Genomic DNA, 7,015 nt, shown 5'->3' with positions numbered 1-7,015 from the left:
TCACTCAAGTCTCAATAGCTCAAATCTTATAGAACTCAGCCTAAACAGTATCACATATAGAAGGCAACAACAACATGTGATTGACAATCAAATAATGTACAAAGACTAAGATATAACACGCAGATGAAGAATTATGATTGCGGATATGACTACAATTAAGGCAAACAACTCAAAACAGCAATAATATCCCTATCATGTCTCAAACAAATAAGTACATATCCTTGACATGGTTTCTAAAATGAATCATATCTCAAATGATCATACAAGTAGAGAAAACACGGGTATGACGAGACATGAAAGCAAACAAGGCTCATAGTAGCCTAAAGTCAACTCGGATAATGAATACCCTGGTGTATGCATACACGCCCGTCACCTAGCACATACGTCACCCCAACATATAACAAATACAAAACCTAATAGGAAAATACCCTCAAATACAAGTTTAGATATATTACGTACCTCAAACAAGCCAAGATAATACTCTAGGAGCACTATTCCGCACGAATCGACCTCCGAACGGTTCGAAACTAGCCAAAAGCAACTCAAAAATATCAAATAATGCTATAGGAAACAAACTCAAACATTAAAGGTTGAATCTTTAATCAAATACTCAAAGTCAACCCGAGCCCATACCCCAGAACCTGTTAAAACTCATAAATTCTCATAACCCATTCGAATACGAGTCCAACCATACTAGTTTCACTCAATTTTGACTCTGAATTGATGCACAAAACCCAATTATTCACTTTAGCAAAGTTTTAACAAATCACTCAACTGCTTAAATCAAAGATGAAATCATGTAAAATAATCAAATCCGAGTCAAAAATACTTATCACAATCAAAATCATGAAAATCGCCTCAAGAATCCCCCAAATCATAGCTCCCCTATCTCAAAATTTGATAAAATGAGCTCAATGTCCGAAAATAGAATCTTGTATGCACTGCCCAGTAGTACCCTACGCGATAGAGGTAGTACATTCACGATCGCGAAGCTAAATCTGCCTCCAGCCTAAAAACACATGCGCACACGGCGGCTCCCTCGCGAACACGATGAACAACGAACCCCACAGACAAAATACTCACTGTGATCACATCTGTGCCCCCACGATCGTGAAGCTCAACTAGAGCACCAGAAAACCAGCAACTCGTGCAAACTCCTAAATGGTCCGAAATCAACCCGAAACACTCCTAAGCCCCTCGGGAACCCGTCCGAACATAACAACCAGGCACATAACATAACACAGACCTACTCGAGGCCTTAAATACCACAAAATAACATCAAAACCATGAATCACACCTCAATTCAAGCTTAATGAATTATTTCAAATTTAAAAATTCCCAAACTTACGCCAAACACGTCTGAACAACTCAGAATAACCTCAAAGTCTGCACACGAGTTCCAAATCACATAACAGACCTATTCTAACTCCCGGAACAAAAATCCAAACTCGACAACATCAAAGTCAACTCCTAATCAAACCTATGAACTTTTCAAACCTTCAAATTGCCAACTTTCGCTAAATAGAGCCGAAACCTTATAAAAACATCCACGTGCATATGCCCAAGTCAAAAATCACCATCTGGACCAATCGGAACCATCAAAACACCAATCTGAGGTCAAATATATAAAAGTCAAACTTGGTTAATGCTTCCAACTTAAAGCTTACAAGTTGAGAATTATTCCTCCAAACCAATACCAAACCACTCAAAAACTAAAACCGAACATACACGAAAGTCATAATACACCATATGAAACTACTCAAGACCTCAAACCACCGAACAAAATGCAAATGCTCAAAATTACCGGTTAGATCGTTATATTCTCCCCCACTTAAATATGCGTTCATCCTCGAACGTACCAAGAGTCGTTACAAAGACATCAAATCATTGTATGAACTCACCATGCACATACCCATGGGTGATCCCATGTCATCCCAATCCATATAAGCCTGGCAGCACAACCTAACTAAAGATCCATATTTCAACTTTAGTCCATAGACCTTAGACCCCAATCTCCAACATCCGAAACTTATTATAAGGCCCGATTCTCGTATCTATGCACCGAATAAGTCTAACCAAGCTATATCAAGCCATAACCATAACCCAAGATGTAATCACATGATATACCGTATAACTCAGATACTCATAGCAATAACTTTTGACCACAATAGATGCTCAATAACAAACCTGGTGCCACTAACAAACCTTTTATCAAATAAAACCTTGTTCTAAACCTTTGTACACTGCCAAAGATGAAATAAACATGTAGAAATTCATAACCACTCATTAGATCAATAAGTTGTGGAGCTCTCTCGCCCGCCAAGAGCCATAGCCTAATTCTGAGCTGACAAAGGACATCATCTCATCTCCAAACATACCTTAATCAATTCCGATTGCATTCATTCCAGGTTCAATAACCTGATCTCATCCAGTATAAGCTGCTCGACCGATATGTCACGCCAATACCACCTAGAGCCACATACCATGCAATCCGTGCACCAAACAAGCATTAACTCAAATGTAACCAAAGATGGAAGAAGAATCAAATAAGAGAACAATCCCGAAAACTCAACCTATATCACCACAAAACAGAATGCTATGAACCCATATCATAGAGGAGAAACAGAACACATGAAATAAGCACAAAGGATCATATCCCAACATCACTTTGTTGCGATGCGTGACCCTATCCAAATACCAGTCCATATAGATTACCCATTGTGCAACTTCTCATACTCACTAAGAACGCGTATAACAATAGCAATCACATGAAGCAGATGACCATAACCATAAAGAAATGGATATCACAATGTACCACTAACATGAATACCATAACCAAGGCGCCACCAACCATTCAACACCCCAAGAGTCATCTCGCTTGAGTTCCGCCACAAGGCCCAAATAGAACCACATCATGTGTGTAAATAGTCAATAGTCTCACACCCCTCATAGCATAGAAGAGTAACACCTAGAACATATCAGCCACGAATAAGATCAACCCTAACTGAATGACACACCCCTCAACAATGATTGTTCTAAGTAAACAAATCCGACCTGAGTTTAGAATACACATCCTCATTAGACCTACTAGTGGACTCCAAATCAATTCTGATCCCCCCACCCGAAATAGGTAGATAACCTCCGAAAAGTCCACAGTAACCTATCCATAACACATACACTGAGACATCAACCTCTTTACGTACCTTCATCGTCCGCAACCAAGGAACAAGCTTCCTCTGAGAACCCTCTTAATCTTCAAATCTCTAGAATACAAGAATCTCCATGTTCGATCCCAACCCCACCACTCAAAAAATGGACACATCCCTCATACACAATCATCTCATGAGAAATACTTTCATAATTTTTCCGTGCCACATAGAAAAATCTAAACATTAGCAGTTGATTAACCAGGTGAATAGTGTAATACAGCCAAGCATCCGCAACTTGAAACACAGTGCGCCTTCTGAAATGTGCACCCTTCTTAGTTGATACCAGATAGTGTCGCATTATTCTAAACATATAAAACTGTCCATGTGGTCTAAAACTCATAACCTTCCCTTCGAACGGAATCACAACCTCGTACATACAAAACTCAATCTCACATGTCGCACCGCAGCTATCATGCCATCATACAAAAACATGAGAACCCCATTATAAACTTTGAATCGCGAGCAAGATACATACTCCATCAGCCAGAAACCTTCAAATTGACCCCATCTAGAAGAACATCACAACACACAACACACTCCTCATACTTGTAGAAGCCATACGTCTCAAGTCGTGGTCGACACCATCGAGAACTCTTTGAAACCCATTTTCACATAACCAAGCCAACAAAATTAAATCCCTCTAACTTAACCAAGTCACATAGCTCACCAAACCCAAGTGCATAACTACAACACACCTATAAAGCCTCACCACAATGAAATAATCGATCATTTCCATTGCCGTACTGACCAAACCACTACCAATCTGACCCATTTCTTCAAGTACCTATCGGCTTGCCTCCAAGTTAACATTTCTCCTTGCCAGTAATACTACGATCCTTAATCAAAGTTCACCCTAAGAGATCTTAGAACAAAACCACATTGTCTTAAGTCCCATAAGCTACCATATTCCCTATTAAGCACCCAATAGTACCATAACCGAAATGCCCACTCTGAAAAGACCTTCTATAAATCTGAAGCTATTTCCATAACCTCTCTGATATAAGAATGTAAAATCAATAATGATACAAAATTACCACAAGTCTCGGCACCAACCAAATGCAAATCTTAGATCTTAGCCATATAGAAAATGCGAGAAATCCTTAAACACCGCATATGATTCCTGAACTCATTAGAACCTTCTTGAGAGTCATCTAACCTACTCTGGCCCCTAATGCACCATCTATACGAGCCGAAATACTTATGCCCCATTAGCACACAAACACCTAAAGAAGTAACCCCCATCTCTTAAGCCACCAACTGAACCTGTTCTCCCTGCATATGACATCCATAATGAATATCATATCTGAATCGTTCTAAGATTTCCATATGCCTATATAGTATAGTACATTATGCACCGAGCAATTTCCTTGCTCGAGTATTTCCTCAAAATCAATCTCTTCCAGTCATAACTGATCAACAAGTATGCCTCAGTACAAAACTAATATTACACATGACCATAAAATCTGGTCGTCGATAGTAGCCTCCCCCACTTTGCTTGAATCCATAGAACACAATATCCGATAACCCACAATACCCTTACTCCATAATTGCAATCATCTCGCATTGTTATTCAACTAAATCCTTCATGAACTCATGTAGCCCCAATCGTAAGATACCTCAAATCATATGCTAAGCGGATATCCATCCTCGTGAGAGTCGTGCAAACTTCCTCAAGCGATCCAAACTCAAATTGCAACACATATAACCCACTAGTAGAAAGAAAACTCTCCACATAAACATCATAAGAATCACACATCCGTAGACTATCTCGCAGGAGATAACCCACCTACTTAGCCTCTAACTAGCATCTCTCTATGACCTTATCATGGTCACGACCACTATGCAATTACTTAATCTTTCCGAGGCTAAATTTGTCAACAAGACATAATAATATACTTCATTCCATAAATGAGCAACTGAAAGATACCTAACACACTCATAACTCAAGGTTGTTCAACACATCAAGACATAAATCAAGCATCCATAGTCATTTCACATTCCAAGATAAACTATTCTTGTCACATCCAAACCATCCAAGTGCATCCCTTGGTCACATAATACTCATCATATGTCTATCCAACCACCCACTGAACCATCATTCCCACTTCTAGAGACACTATCGGGCATATAAGTCCAAAAACACATACTCACACAATGAAAACCATCGAGCCCAAGCTAAGTCGGAACCTGGCCTCAAGTCCTCCAAACTGGCTTATATCCACAACATCGAGAATACATCTCGTACCTCATCCATGACATCACATACCGTCGATGCACAACTGATAACGAGTGATCACATAACATATGAGTGGATAGAAGGGGGATATACGCTTCAAGATGAATCAATGTCGCACGATAAGGAAAAAGAGATGGGAAGTTTCCTACATGCCCTATAGCCTCTTAAAGATAGGTATGGACATCATCATACCGATGCGCAAGACTCTACTATAAACTTGCTCGTGACTCGTAGAACCTATAATCCTAGAGCTCTGATACTAACTTGTCACGACCCAAAATCCACCTAGCCATAATGGCACCTAACCTAACCGGCTAGGTAAGCCAAACAATAGTCATCACAACTCAAATGAGAATAATAAGAATCAAAAAGTGAAATAACTAAATTTCTATACAATAACCTCATAGATTGGTAGTGCAATTCATGAGCCACTAAGACTTAGATTTACAAAGATGCTATGAAAATAAATACAACATCTGTATGGAATATACATAAATAGACCAAGAATCTATAAATTCCAAGGACAAATGGTAGCTATGTCCGGAAAACAAGTACATCTTCAGTTCCATCTCCCGCCATACACAGTAGCATCAGCTCCAAAATCTGCACGCAAGGTGCAAACGTGTAGTATGAGTATAATCAACCGCATGTACTCAATAAGTAATAAACCTAACCTCATGCTGAAAGCAGTGACGAGCTCGGAAGAAGGTTAGTCTCCACACCAATAATCAATAATGACACATGATATAATTATGTCAATAAAAGAGAAAAACTCGAGAGATATCATGTTCAACTAGTTCACAAGTACGAAAAATTAGACATGCTTTTCAAGTATAACACTTAAAGCCCCAAATCTTACCAACAAAATAAGTAAAACTTGAGTTTATCAAGAGAACTGTGATTTCCAACTTAAGAACAATGGCTAAGACATTTCATTTATCATCTAGCACGAGGAAAATACATCTCCTACTTGTCAAATATATATATCAAGTCAATAACACCATATTACCATCTAGTATGAGGAAAATACATCTGTATGCCTACTTGTCAAATATGCATGTCAAGTCAATAACATCAAAGTGAAGCCATCAAGTATTCACACTGAGCACATTCACGGTGACTGGCAAATATTTCCCTCACCATCACATGCATAATCACACTCAGGACTGTACGGGTGCCTGACACAAAAGCCTTTTACCATAACACACACATCCACTCAGCACTGTACGGGTTCCTGCCACAAATGCCCCTCATCAAATCACACATGTATCACTATGCATATGCTCACTATAATATCAGACTTCGGAGGGGTGGATCCTAGCCTAAGCGCTAATCAATAATCAATATACCATTGCGACATGCAACCTAGTCCAAAAATACCAATTCGTTGCGTCGTGCAACTCGATCCAAATATCACTCACAATATGGCTCTATGGGCTACATCGTTCATCAACCGCTCAAGTCTCAATAGCTCACATCTCATAAAAATCAGCCCAAACAGTATCACATATAGAAGGCAACAACAACATGTGATATGAAAAATAAATAATGTACAGAGACTGAGATATAA

This window comes from Nicotiana tabacum, chromosome 9, assembly GCF_000715075.1.
Source record: "Nicotiana tabacum cultivar K326 chromosome 9, ASM71507v2, whole genome shotgun sequence".
Lineage (NCBI taxonomy): Eukaryota > Viridiplantae > Streptophyta > Magnoliopsida > Solanales > Solanaceae > Nicotiana > Nicotiana tabacum.
Note: the sequence above shows the minus strand (reverse complement) of the source record.